The following is a 15,470-nucleotide window of genomic DNA, read 5'->3' on the forward strand; positions in this document are numbered from 1 at the left end:
GGTGGAGCGTCAGGTACTGAAGATGTTTCTAATATCTAGTTATTTCTTCTTACTATTGGAAAAGAATCCAGCCTACCATTTCTTTTTTAATTAATTAATTATTTATTTGATACAGAGTAAGAGACAGAGAGAGAGAGAGAAAGAGTGAGAGAGAGGGAGATAATGGGCACAACAGGGTCTTCAGCCACTGTAAACAAACTCCAGGTGCATACACCCCCCCCCCGCTTGTGCATATGGCTTACGTGGGTCCTGGAGAATCAAACCAGGATCCTTTGGCTTTGGAGGCAAACACCTTAACTGCTAAGCCATCTCTCCAGCCCCCCAGCCCACCATTTCTATCCATACAGAAGAAACTCAGGTGACATAATTCATGGCTTCTTTCCAACCCTTTAGGAGTTCCTCTGTAAGTATCAGAAGAATTAAAATGGGTATGTATGGAGAAAATCTTCTCTTTTTCCTTTTGGGAGCTAAAAGCTCATAGCAATATGAATTCTAACACTGTTTGGCACTGATAACTCACCTTTCTGTCACTGTAACAAGATACCTGAGATAGGCTGAATTAAAGGAAGAGCTGATTTTGGCTCACAGTTTCAGTTCATGGTCACTAGGCTCTTGTTTCTGAACCTGTGGCAAGGGAGAGCACCATGGTGGGACCATGTGGTGGAACAAGACAGAGCACTAATGTGGGAGAACATGGAGAAACAAGACAGGGCTTCAATATGGGAGGACATGATAGAACAAGACAGAGCATCAATGAGGGAAGATGTGGTGGAATGAGACAGAGCATCAGTGAGGGAGGATGTGGTGGAACAAGACAGAGCATCAGTAAGGGAGGATGTGGTGGAATAGGACAGAGCATCGTCTCGGGAGCACATGGTGGAGCAGGCAGAGCATCATTGCGGAAGTGTGTGGTAGAGTAAGGCAGAGCATCACCATGGCAGTGCCTGGTCAAAAAGGCTGCTCCAGGAGGGTACTTAATAGGTTGATACTGTATATATGTAAGTACAATGATTGTGATGGGGAGGTAAAATGATGGAGAATGGAATTTCAAAGGGGAAAGTGTCGGGGGGGGGAGGGAGGGAATTACCATGGGACTTTTTTTATAATCATGGAAAATGCTAATAAAAATTAAAAAAAAAAAAGGCTGCTGATCTCCTGGCAGCCAGGAAGTAGAGATAGCACTGGGCTGGAGGTGTGGCTCAGTGGGTAGAGTCCTACTTAGCATTCATGAAGCCCTAACTTTGACCCCCAGCACTGCATAAAAACTCTGTGTGGTGTTTTCATGCCTGGAATCCCAGTACTTGGCAGGTAGATAAGGAGGAGAATCAGAAGTCCCAGGTCAATCTTCAGTATGTAGCAAGCACAAGGCCCATCTGAACTACTTACAACCTTTTCTCAAAGAGAGATAGGGAGAACGAGTGAGACAGAGACAAAGACAGCAAGAGAAAAGGCCAGGAACACACTGCCCACTTAGGGTCATGCTCCAGTGACCCACTTTCTCCAACTTCGCACCACCTTAAAACTTCCAACACTTCCCAATAGCCCAGGAAGTTATGATTCCAGCACTGGATGGATCCACTGCTGGGGTCAGAGCTCTCATGATCCGATCACCTTCCATAGACCTCACCTCGGCACACTGCTACACTGGAGACTAAGCCCTCGACACACAAGTGTTGGGGGCAGCATTTAAGATCCAAAGCATGGGCTTGAGTGATGGCTTAGCAGTTAAGGCACTTGCCTGCAAAGCCAAAGGATCCTGGCTTGATTCTCCAGGATCCACGTAAGCCAGATGCACAAGGGGGTTCATTTGCAGTGACTGAAGGCCTTGGTGTGCCCATTCTCTCCCTCCCTCCTTTTCCCTCTCTCTCTCTCTCTCTCTCTCATGTGTGTGCATGCTCTTTTTTTTTCTCTCTCTCTTTCTTTCACTCTCTCACGTAAATAAAGAGGACAGCCCGGGTGCATCCCACGATGGCCATGTCATGGCCCTTCTGAACTCCTTCGGGTTACCTCTCCGAGACGCAGGGCTGAAGTGCTGCCAGATGCCCCGAGATCCGTGAGAGGTTTCACACACCTGAACAAGGAGAATGTCAAGACACAGTAGCCATTTACAAGCTAAGCAGCAGCAGCCTGCCCAGCCCAGCCAGTCAGACTCCCCCCAAGAAGCATAGATAATCCAGGTCAAGAAGAGAAAAACAGCACAGGGTAAGAGGAGGTCACCAAGAAACATCAGTATGGGATTAGGAATTGTTGGTCACCTGTATTGTCTGGGGGAATCAGTCCTTGCATTATCATTGACATACCCCAAAAAGAACGAGGAACAAGTGACTTCTCCAGATTTACAAATTATAGATTTAAAAATCTTTTTATTAATCCTTCCCCTCTGCCAGATTTAAGCTGGGGATGTTCAAAGGAGGTCTGGCTAAATATGTTAACAAAAGAGAACAGATATGTGCATGACACACATTTGGAAGTTCTGCTTTCTGACTTGGAACCACAGATGAGGTCGATATTCTTAGACTGACTTTTAGAGGTCTGTGAAGTATACACACTTCATAGGGAAACATTTTATCTTGCACAAGTCTTTTATGATAGATTTATGTTGGTACAAAAGGATGTAAATAAAAATATGCTTCAACTCATTGGAATTACCTCATTATTCATTGCTTCCAAACTTGAGGAAATCTATGCTCTGAAACTTCAAGAGTTTGCTTATGTCTGATGGTGCTTGCAGTGAAGTGGATATTTTAAGGAACTCATGTTACTGAAGGCTTTAAAATGGGAACTTTGTCCTGTAACAGTCACTTCATGGAGAAATCTGTTTCTTCAAGTTGATGCCCTTAAAGACACTCCTGAAGTTCTGATACCTCAATATTCTCAGGATACATTCATTCAAATAGCTCAGCTTTTAGATCTCTGTATTCTAGCCATTAGAATTCCAGTACAGAATTCTGGCTGCCTCTGCCTTATGCCATTTTACCTCCATAGAAGTGGTTAAGAAAGCCTCATGTTTGGAATGGGATAACATCTCAGAATGTGTGGACTGGATAGTACCTTTTTCCAGTCTAACAAAAAGTACTACTTCAGTGAAGCTGAAGACTTATAAGAAGATACTATGGAAGACAGACATAATATCCAGACACATAACAAATTATTTGGCTTTGCTGAATGAAGTAAACTACATAAATACCTTCAGAAAAGGAGGGCAGTTGTCACCAGTGTGCAGTGGAGGCATTATGACACCACCAAAGAGCACTGAAAAGCCGTCAGGAAAACAATGAAGTGAAACAAGTTGAAAATGAACAAATATTGGATAGAAAAGAACAACTCAGTTTTTCAGGAAAACACTGCTGTGATTGCCCTCATCAACACAAAAGTTACACTGCCATATTTTGTTATGACAATTGCTTAAAATTGGCACTAAATACCTAACATGTATGAGGCCCCGGGTTAGGTTAATCTCCAGCACAACAAAAAAATACCTTTAAAATTTGGTACTAAATAAAACATTATTTCCTACAATAGTACCCAGCAGGATTTGTTTAAAGATAATTTCACTCTGAGGGTTACTAGCCAGCCATGGCAATTGTTTGTTCTTGTGTGTTTCTTAAATGCAGTGTTACTATATTTATCTTGATGAACTTGGAATTTTAGCACAGGCATTATGGAATAGACAAGTGATACCTTAAAGTGTACGTTAAGTGACACAGTACTTTGAACTGGCTTTTATAGATTCTCAAAATGCCTATGTTCTTAACCAGTGCAATTTGGTTCTTGAAAATAAAATGTAAACTTGTTTACAAAAACAAGTTTTTTTTAAAAAAAAAAAAACTTAGTTTTATAGTAAGGTGATGACTAATTTATCTACAACTATGCTAAAACTTGAATTTTTTACAACGCAAATTTTAATGTTTTCAACTAGTTTATCTACCTTGCCATATTTTTCATTCAGTATGGCATCAATGAACTTAATGTTTTTAAACTGTTCTCTAAACAGTGGGAGAACCAAAGAAATTTTTTTCTTTTTTGAAGTAGGGTCTCACACTAGGTCAGGCTGGCCTGGAATTCACTATGTAGTTTCAGGGTGGCCTTGAACTCAAAGCAATCCTCTTACGTCTGCCTCCTGAGTGCTGGGATTAAAGGCATACACCACCATGCCCAGCTATAATAAACATTCTTGAAAGACAGAGATATCTAGATGTACATACATTAGATAGCCATATTGTATATATGTATGTCTAGATATACACTGCCTTCCAAAATAGCACCACTGTATGTGAATACATTTGCATGAGAGAGATATCTTTAGATTATCTCTGAATTCTCTTATTTTCCTCTAAAGCAAAGGGTCAACTTCTTTGCTATCCAGTAAAGTCAGGACAATGTCTTCCAGTGGGACAAAGATCGGTCATCATAAAAGATTTGAGTCTAGAGAGATGGCTTAGTGGTTAAGGCACTTGCCTGCAAAGCCTAATGACCAGCGTTCAGTTCCCCAGTACCCACATAAAGCCAGATGCGCAAAGACGTGCACATATCTGGAGTTCATTTGTAGCAGCTGGAGGCTTTGGCATGACCATTCTCTCTGTCTCTCTTCTCTCTCTACTTGCAAATAAATTTAAAAATATATTTATTTAGCCAGGCATGGTGGTGCACCTTTAATCCCAGATATTGAGCAGAGGATCACCATGAGTTTGAGGGCACACTGAGAGAACATAGTGAATTCCAGGTCACCCTGAGCTACAGTGAGACCCTACCTTGAAAAAACAAACAAATAACAACAACAAAAATCTTTTGAGTTCTCACGCTCTCGAAGTGTCTTGTACATTGTGGCATGTTCAGGTGTCATCCAGCCCTCTTTGCATCATGCTACCAATCAAGAATTGAGAAAGTAGGCTGGAGAGATGGCTTAGTGGTTAAGCGTTTGCCTGTGAAGCCTAAGGACCCCGGTTCGAGGCTCGATTCCCCAGGACCCACGTTAGCCAGATGCACAAGGGAGCGCATGCATCTGGAATTTGCCTGCAGTGGCTGGAAGCCCTGGTGCGCCCATTCTCTCTCTGCCTCTTTCTCTGTCTGTCACTCTCAAATAAATAAATAAAAATAAACCAAAAAAAAATTAAAAAAAAAGAATTGAGAAAGTAACACAAAAATGATGACCCATGGGCTTCTTGTTGTAGCAGTTAAAGAATTACTTTCTATTTCTGACTGGGCATCTGTGTCTTTCATGAAAATGGCCATGCCTCCTTGGACAATGGTTGCATGGGCCTCTGAGTGCCTAGGAAGCTAAGCTCAGTGAAATGAATTCTGGAGAAGGCCCTAAGTAAAAAGAGTGAATGGCCAAAAAAAGAAAAAAGCTTTTACTGGCCGGGTGTGGTGGCACACACCTTTAATCCCAGCACTTGGGAGGCAGAGGAAGGAGGATCTTCATGAGTTCAGGACCACCCTGAGAGTACACAGTGAATTCCAAGTCAGCCTGAGCTAGAGAGTGAGACCCTGCCTCAAAAAAATAAATAGATAAAATAAAATAAGTTTATTTATTCATTTGAGAGAGATACAGAGCGTCAGTATGGGTATACTAGGGCCTCCTGCCAATGCAAACAAACTGCAGACTACCAGATAAGGATATGCCAGGATTACTAACAAAGTGTGTTTTGCCAGCTAGTTAGAATGCATGACTGAGATGAGAGTGTAAGACTATAGCAGATATCTCAATCATGATATTATTAATGTTGTGAGCCCAATAATTCCTTGTTGTGGGGCTGTTGTCCTGTGTCCTGGGGCACGTTCAGCAGGGCCCTTATCTTCTCCTTCTCCTCACTGGATACCATCTAGTAGCATCCCTGACAATAAGGGTGACAACAAAGAATGTCCTCAGCCATCATAACATGTTCTATGGATGGCAAATTCACATCCCATTGAGAATCCCTGGGCTGTGGTGATAGTACAGATGGAAAACAATAAAAGCTTGGATTTGGATTTGAAATAGGGAAAATAACTCAGTGATGAGTGAAGGATGATGGAGTGAAACAATTAGGAAAATGACTAGTTTCTGGTTTGGATGATAATTAAGACTGGAAATGGAAGAGGGTCAGATCTAGTGGAAAGTTAATGAATTTGCTTTGGAGATGTTAGATATGAGGTACTGTAGCAGACAGATTCAGGTGCGCTGAGATGAACTTCAAGACCAGGCACAGTTATGGAGGAAGGGATATTTATTGAAGCTACAGATCCAGAGGAAGTTCCATAATGGCAGAAGAAGCTGGCCTGCCTTCACAGGCCCAAGCAGACAGAGAGAAGCACAAGCCTAAATGTCAAAAGCCACAGCACACTTCAGGAACTCCAGCTAGGCATACTTTGCATATCTTTAGATTGAAATCTGAAACCCACCACCACACCTTAAGATCCACCCAGTGACATTGCCTCCAGCCAGGTAGCCAGCAGATGGAAACTGCAAACAAACAACTGAATATATTGGGGGCCATCTATTCTATTCAAACCACCACAGGTACCTATGTTAATTGCTATTGTGATAAATTACTATACACTTTTTTTATGAGAAAGAGTGAGAGAGAAAGAAAGAATTGGTGCACCAGGACCTCCAGCCACTGTAATCCAACTCCAGACACATGTACTGCCTGTACTGCCTTGTGCACATGTGTGACCTTGCACATGTATCACTTCGTGCATCTGGCTTATGTGGAATCTGGGGAGTTGAACATGGGTCCTTAGACTTCTCAGGCAAGCACCTTAACTGCTAAGCCATCTCTCTAGCCCTACTGTACACTTTTTTCCCCCTCCTAGTTCTGGAAGTCAGAAATACAAAAAGAGACTCAGTGAGCTAAAATCAAGGTGTCATCACATTAATTCTTACTGGAAATCCAAAGGGTGACTCCATGTTGGTCTTTATAGCTTCACAGATATTGCACCCTTGGCTTCAGCTACGTTATTTAATCTGTTTTGTCAGAGTTACCCCCCCCCCTTTTTTTTCAAGGTAGGGTCTCACTCTAGCTCAGGATGACCTGAAATTCACTATGTAGTCTCAAGGTGGCCTCAAACTCATAGTGATCCTCCTACCTCTGCCCCCTGAGTGCTGAGATTAAAGGTGTGTGCCACCACACCCAGTTCTCTCTCTCTCTCTCTTTCAACTTTAACTCTTGTCCCCTTATTTATAAGGGCCTTTGTGGTTACATTGGGACCACCTGAATAAGCCAGGGTAGACTCACCATCTCAAGATCCTTAACTTGATCACATTCCTAAAATCCCTTTTGCCCTAAAGATTTGAGACTTTGTAGCATGGACATATATTTGTGGTGCTCTTATTTCAGTTTACCACAATGTGTGTAAAGTGTGGTTTTTAATTCAAAAGACAGTAGGCCTGTAAATATAGAAAGAAAGTCATCAGGAAGTGTGTGCTTATGGGTGTTGGCTACTTCCAAGAGAAAAAGTATCAAGAAAAATATTGAAGGTATAATTTTGGGAGCCACTATTGCCTTAGGGGTGGATTAGAACCATTACATATGACAGACACTGAAATGATGAAAGTTTAAGAAGGAAATCTCAGCTTTATCACACCATCAGTGGGGCAGGCCCTTCTATCTTTCTCCTGCCATCCTCAAACACTTCTCTGCCATTCTCAGTGGGAACACCAGTCCAAGATGGCTTCCAGAGGAGAAGGGGCCAAAAGGCAGCAGCAGTCTTGTCTATACCCTCTCCTGCTTTATTTTTTTCCCTCCCTCCCTCCTTCTCTCTCTCTCTCTCTCTTTATTTCTTGAAACAGTCTTGCCATGTAACCAAGGTTGTCTTAAAACCACAAACCTCCTGCCTCAGCTTTCTGATTTCTGTAATTACAGGAAGTACCACCACTACTTCTGAGTTAGATCTTTTGCAGAAGACCCACCAAATGAATTTGACCCTCTAGCCACCCCTATGGATGGATAACCTTGTCTTTCATAGTTACATTATCACTCTAAAAACAGCAATAACCATATTCTTTTCTGTTTTTTCATAGTTAGCTTAGAAAAGTAAGATATAAAATTAGCTGGGATGCTAGGAGGTAGATAAGAGTTTCTGTTCATTGCCTGTAATACTTATTTTCTTGCCCTGGGATTCCTGAGACAATTAACAATAGATTTACCATATGACCCAGCTATAGCACTCCTAGGCATATATCCTAAGGACTTGTCTCACTACCTCAGAGATACTTGCTCAACCATGTTTATTGCTGCTTTATTCACAATAACTAGGAAATGGAACCAGCCTAGATGTGCCTCAACTGAGGAGTGGAACAATGAAGATGTGGCACATTTACACAATGGGGTTCTACTCAGCAGTAAAGAGAAATGAAGTTATGAAATTTGTAGGAAAGTGGATGGATCTGGAAAGGATTATAATTAATGAGGTAACCCAGGCCCAGAAAGCCAAACATCACATGCTCTCTTTCATATGTGGATCCTAGCTACAAATGATTGCACTTATATGTGAATAGGAATAAAATTCAGTAACAGAGGCCAGTAAGCTAGAAATGGGATATTAAGGGAATAGAAAGAGAGGGAGGGGGGACTTAATAGGATTGTATTGCATATATGTATATATGTAGAAGAACAGGTTAATGGAGTGAAAAATGCCTAAGTTAGGTCAAGAGAAGAGGTTGAGTGAAGGAAAGGTGGAGGGAGGGCTAATCAAAATCTAAGAGGATATAAACAAGTCATATGGAAGTCTACTTTTTTGGACAATGAAACATTCAGAAGCCATAGATTGTACTAGAAAATGTTCAGTGCCAGGGATGGGATACCTTCCAGTGAGTTGCTGGCCAGGAAGGTTACTAATGCCCCCAAAACATTACAGGCCATTACCAAGGCTCTTAGTTTCCCACCAGGAATAGATGGTAAGACCCTACTGCTGAAGACTCCATATACTTGGGCTGCAAGGTCACTGAAAAATCCTGATGGAGCTGAGCTGAAAACCTCCTTTGTGTAGACCAGCTGAAGAAAGCTGGAAAAAGCTACACTCATGCAGTTAAATGGGAGAGAGAAATCACCAGTGGAGATACTCAACAGTGGACACTGCAAGCCTTAAATTTGGCCAGCCAGACCAAATGAGCCAATGGGTGCAATAATGGCATGTCTGTTATGGGGGAAACCAACTGCTCTGTAGTTGGACTGGAGGCCTGCTCCATGGCAAAGAATACATCCTGATACTGAAAGCCCATAGCAGGAGTAGTCTTCAGCCATAGGGGAGTAATGTCTGCTAGAGTCTGGCTAAATGTATATACTATACTGACAAAACTGCCTAGTAAATACTTCTCTTAATATTCATACCCATATATTAATGCTACTCTCACTTTTGGTTGCAGAAGCTTCTCTTTTCAGATGGCAGTGACCGTGGGATGATTTGGAAAGCACTGAAACATCTATCACATCTTCCAAGGGTCAGGGTCCCTTGCAGAAGAGGTGGCAGAAAGAATGTAAGAGCCAAAGGAAGGGTAGAACTCCTTACACTGTGCTCCTCCAGACATAAAATGTTCTGGATATCCATGACCTCACAGTGCCTGACACTACCTACACAAGACCATCATAATAGGAGGAAAAGATGATGACATCAAAATAAAAGAGAGACTGATTGAAAGGAGGAGGGAATATGATGGAGAATGGAGTTTCAAAGGGGAAAGTCATGGGAGGGAGGGCATTACCATGGGATATTGCTTATAATCATGGAAGTTGTTAATGATAAAAATAATAACAAAAAAAGAAAGACTGGTTGAGAGGGGGAAGGAATAAGATGGAGAGTGGAGTTTCAAAGGGGAAAGTCAGGGGAGGGAGGGCATTACCATGGGATATTGCTTATAATCATGGAAGTTGTTAATAATAAAAATAATAACAAAAAAAGAAAGACTGGTTGAGAGGGGGAAGGAATATGATGGAAAGTGGAGTTTCAAAAGGGGAAGTGAGGGGATGGAGGGAATTATCATAGGTTATTGTCTATAATTATGGAAATTGTCAACAAAAATAAATAATAAAATTAATTTTAAAAAGGAAAGTTGGTGGGAGGAGATTATGATCTTGTTGTATTGTCTTTATGTACAGAACTTGTTAATAACAAGTTTAGAAAAGGACACTGGGCTGGACAGATGGCTCACTGGTTAAGGTGCATCCATGCAAAGTCTAAGGATCTGAGTTCAATTCCCTAGTATCTATGTAAAGCCAGATGCACAAGATTGCACTGGCATCTGGAGTTCATTTCAATGGCTAGAGTCTCAGGTGTACTTATTCTCTCTCTCTCAAATGAATAAATAAATAAATAAAAATTTAAAAAGAAACTATGCTGGAGAACAGCTGCGTGGGGAAAAGAGATAATTGCCTCAGTTGACAGGCTCCAACAGAAATCCACATGCCCTACCAGTACTCTTGTGTGGCTAATGTTGGCCTGGGTGCTAACATGTTGGGCCAGCTTAGGCCAGAGAATAAGAAGACAGCTAATGAGAGTCTTCAGGCAGGGTATCTTAGAAAGAACTTGGTGGATATGGCCTAATTTTGTTTTGGGGAGAGCATCTGAATCTTCCCCTGACCTTGAATTTTAGCACCAGAAACTCTGTCTTATCTTGGTTTATCAGCTTTCGAGGGGGTGAAACGAGAGACCTTTCTGTCACTTCCCACATAGACTGTTTTTAAATATCCTAATGTCTGATTCAGAAGACTCCTAAGTTAAAATTTCTCCCTCAGCTCTGTCTCCATACCATGTCTCTATGCAGTCAGCAAATGGTCTGCTTGCTTGGGTGGCACGGTGTGTGTGTATGTGTTTGTGTGAGCACCTGTGTGTGCAGCTCATGTGCGCACTTGAGTACACGTGAGGTCAGAGGACGTGGTATCTTTCTCTACAGCTCTCCCATCTTACTGCCTTGCGAGTGGATGTCAGAACAGAACCTGGAGTTTGTTGTGCATTAGGCTGGCTGGCAGGTGAGCCCCAGATATCCTCCTGTCTCTGCCTCCGGGTTGTTCCAGGTGGGCACGGCATATGGCTGTGGAGGTTTCAGCAAGCACTCTTATCCACCGAGCTGTCTCCTCAGCATGGCATGGTGATTTTCTGTTGGATTACAAATGGCCTGGGTGAGACTTCTCTGAAGTGCTGATGTCTCCGAACCAGAAGTCTTCAGCAGTGTAACTACTCAGACCGGTCCAGGCTCGTAGGTTGGGCCCCTCCATGTGGCATGCTCCTGGCTCATGACCTGGATTGAACCTCCACATGGGAGAAGGGTGGATGTGCAACTGACTTCCTACACGTTGCCTACTCCGTGCTGCCTCTAATACACAAGCTTCCATCTCCATTCATGTCCTTGGTAAGTCCACCTCTAAGGTTCAGGAAAAGTTGGTGTTATCCCAACATGTTACTGTACTCATTGTGGTCATGAGATACTTGACAGAAGCAATTTAAGGAGGGAAGGTTTTATTTTGACTTTTTTTTTTTTTTTTTTTTTTGAGGGGTTATAGTCCATCATGGTGTGGCAGGCATAACAGGGGCAGTCATACTGTACCCCATCAGGAAGCACAGGGTGAACTGAAAGTGGGGCCAAACTACAATATCTCAATGGTTGCCTACAGTGACCCACTTCCTTCAGCAAGGCTTCACCTCCTAAAGGTTCCACGACTTTCCCAAACAGTGCCACCAACTGGGGCCTAAGTGTTCAAACACATGAACCTATGAGGGACACTTCACATTCAGCACTCAGCACTCAGCAAACAAGATGTTAAAAGTTATACCATCCCCATGTAGTGGCACACACCTGGAATCCTAGCACACAGGAGGCTGAGACCAAAAGGATCAAGAATTCAGAACAGCGTGGGCAAGAACTTTCTCAATCCCAAAACAAAACAAACAAAACCCCACAGACCCCAACTATGCCTTTGTTGAGTTACTGGGAAAACTAGACACACTTAGATGGTGGAGAATGTGGTGGTGCGAGCAGATGGGCCCAATTGATTCAGGAGGTTATTAAAAGCTTGTAATTTAGATCTCCAGCCACCTGGCTGTAAGAATTGTAACTGTGGACAGATTCTAGGGTCCAACCCTAAGGTGTGGGGGGTGGTTTTGGAATTCCAGTCTAAAGATATGCAAAATGCCTGAGCTTTGCTTGGAGTTCCTAAGCATGCTTGCTGGTGGTGCTGATGGTGGCTTGTGGCTTCTTCTCTGCTTAGACCTGTGAAAGCAGGCCAGCTTCTTCTGCTGTTAAGTAACGTCCCCTGGATCTGTAAGCTTCAAATCCCTTCTTACTATAAACTGTGTCTGGACTGGAGGTTTATCCCAGCAACTTGAGACTGTCAGCTACAGAGAGTATCAAAATTAGGTATGTTTTACCATTTGACAAGACTCAGACCCCTTAGCCATGCCCTTGAGGAAAATAAACATAATGGATGTTGGAATCAACAGGCACGTGCAAAGTTTTAAAATTAAGTACTACAGATGCATGCGCCTCTTTATGCATCTGGCTGTACATGGGTACTGGGGAATTGAACCCTAGTTGTTTGGCTATGTAGGCAAGTGCTGAGCCATCTCTCCAGCTCCAGGAACATATAATATATCTTTAATGTTAGGCACTTCTGTCCCATTGAACCTCCCATTAAGGTTACTTGTTAGAATCATGCCTGTGAATGTCTTTATCCCTCTGCAACCTGTCTAACTGTTAAACAGTGTGACAAGTTGTTTGGCTCAGCTAGTTCAAAACCAGCTAATGGCATGAGGAGACAGCTTAATGGACACTGCTTGTTCAGGTCCAGAGAATGAGGCAAAGCTGCACTCTTAGCATCTATAATGCTGGCATGTCTGTGGTGAGTGAGAAAAGCAGAGTCAGGAGAACGCCTTGGAAGCTAGCGGGACAAACGCAGCAGTGACAAGAGACCCTGCTTCAAACAAGATAAAGGAGAGCTGACAGCTGATGTTGTCCTGACCGCCACACACGTGATGCACATGCGCACACTCACACACACGCTAACATTGTTTACTGAGTGCCAGGCAATGGGCCAAGTATATATATATATATATTTTTTTTTTTTTTTGGTTTTTTGAGGTCAGGTCTCACTCTACCCCAAGCTGACCTGAAATTCACTATGTAATCTCAGGGTAGCCTCGCACACACGGTGATCCTCTTACCTCTGCCTCCCGAGTGCTGGAATTAAAGGAATGTGCTACCACACCTGGCTCTTCTTTTATTTTTTAACTAATTAATCAGTTTATTTATTTATTTGACAGAGAGAGAGACAGAATGGCTGCACCAGGGCCTCAGGCACTGCAAACAAACTCCAGATGCATGTGTCACCTCATGCGTATGACTAACATGGGTTCTGAGAAATCGAACCTGGATCCTTTGGCTTTGCAGGTAAATGCCTTAACTGATAAGCCATCCCTCCAGCCCTTGATTTTGTTTTTTGAGGTAGAGTCCCACTGTAGCCCAGAATGACCTGAATTCATTCTATAGTCTCAAGGTGGCCTCGATCTCTCAGCCATCCTCCTACCTCTGCCTCCCAAGTGCTGGGATTAAAGGAGTGTGCCACCATGCCTGGACTGTTTTTATATTTTCTTTTTATATTTTATTATTTATTTATGAGAGAGAGAAAGAATAGGCCTATCCAGCCACTGCAAACGAACTCCAGACGCATGTGCTACTTTGTGCATCTGGCTTTACATGGGAATTGAACCTGGGTCCTTTGGCTTTGCAGGCAAATGCCTTAACCTCTAAACCATCTCTCCAGCCCCAAGTACATTTTCTTAAATTCCTACAACCCTAAGGGCTACTATAACTATTGTCAGTTTATAAGTGAGGAAAGTTAAGACACAGAAAGGCTAATGTGCCTGACCCTATTACTCACTGTCAGTGGAAGGCTCAGATTATTGCACTTCTTCCAAAATTCACCAGTTAAAAACTATATAAAGTCATGGAAGATGTTAATAAAAATTGAGAAAAATAAATAAATAAAATAAAATAAAACAAACAAACAAATCTATTCAAAGTCTCATTTTACTGAGCATTACAGCTCAGTGTGACTTGGAAAATCTACAGGCTTTTCTACAATCCCCAAGCTAAACAGACTTGTCATCCCTTGGTCTGGTGCCTCAATCAGGGATGGCTAGCTACAATTGTTACTTTAGTTGAGTAAGAAAAGCTAATGTTTCCAGGACTTCCATCAGGGTATTTGTATGGTGGAAATGTGACCCCCACAGAGGTGATGACCACCTAAGTATATTGTGTGTGAGGTGGGGGAGGGATCCTTCAAAAGACTCAGATCTGGTGTGAAAGCGCAGAAGGTGGAGGCTGGGTGTTTACAGGGCACAGACAATCAAGTCAGAGGACACAGGCAATGCAGAAAGGAAACTGAGGCTGGCTACGGAAGGGAGGGCTCACTGAAATGTTTGGAGCCTGGAGTTTGGGGGCAGTTTAAGTAGATAAAATAGACAGTCACCAGGAGACCCCAAGCCCGTTGAAGTGCTCAGTAGATGCAAAGGTCAGTAGGGACAAGAGCAAGGGTCCATGCAGACACCAGGAGCTTCACACTAGCAGTTCTGCCTGTGAGAGGAGTGATATGCAAAATGCCACAAGCATGAGGTCAGTCATGGATGAATCAGCAAGCTCTACCTGTGAGGAATGCCGGAGCATAGGCTTTGGAACAAGCCCACCTTCTGTTATTGTGTAAGACATAACCCAGCTTTTATGGAGTCTTATTTTGAAAAATTATTTGAGAATGGACACACCTCTTGCTGCTGCAAATGAACCCCAGGCACATGTCACTTTCTGCATCTGGCTTTATGTGGACACTAGGGAATTGAATCCCAGACAGCAGGCTTTGCAAGCAAGCACCTTTAACCACTAAGCAATCTCCCCAGCCCTTATATGGAGTTTTAAAAGGCACCCTGGAAAGGCAAGCGTCAGTCCATATGATACTTGCAGGGTAATTCATCCGACTGACCTTTGGCCCATGAGTCTGTTTACACATCTATAAAAAGGGATAATGCTTGTCTTCCTTCTGGATGAATTGAGATGTGATTGCAACTGTAAGGCAATCTGATTTATGAACTAATTTGGGGAAAATGCTATGCTGAAGTACGCATTTGCATTGCTAACAGTTGTATGGGTGTAAAGACTTTTTTTAAAAAATATTTAAAAAAAATTTTTTTTTGTTCATTATTTATTTATTTGAGAGTGACAGACACAGAGAGAAAGACAGAGGGAGAGAGAGAGAATGGGCAAGCCAGGGCTTCCAGCCTCTGCAAGTGAACTCCAGACGCATGCGACCCCTTGTGCATCTGGCTAACGAGGGACCTGGGGAACCGAGCCTTGAACCTGGGTCCTTAGGCTTCACAGGCAAGCGCTTAACCGCCAAGCCATCTCTCCAGCCCTAAAAAAATATTTTTTTTAATTTATTTCAGTGAGGGAGAAGAAAGGCAGACTCAGAGTGAGTGTGGACAGGCCAGGGCCTCCTGCCACTGCAAAC

At 42.8% G+C, this 15,470-nt stretch overlaps 1 pseudogene; it reads left to right on the forward strand.

The window, feature by feature from the left end:
* The first annotated feature begins 2,084 nt into the window (after positions 1-2,084).
* On the forward strand, positions 2,085-3,278 carry LOC101603166 (annotated as a pseudogene).
* Positions 3,279-15,470: the final 12,192 nt, after the last annotated feature.

Source organism: Jaculus jaculus, chromosome 16, assembly GCF_020740685.1.
Source record: "Jaculus jaculus isolate mJacJac1 chromosome 16, mJacJac1.mat.Y.cur, whole genome shotgun sequence".
Lineage (NCBI taxonomy): Eukaryota > Metazoa > Chordata > Mammalia > Rodentia > Dipodidae > Jaculus > Jaculus jaculus.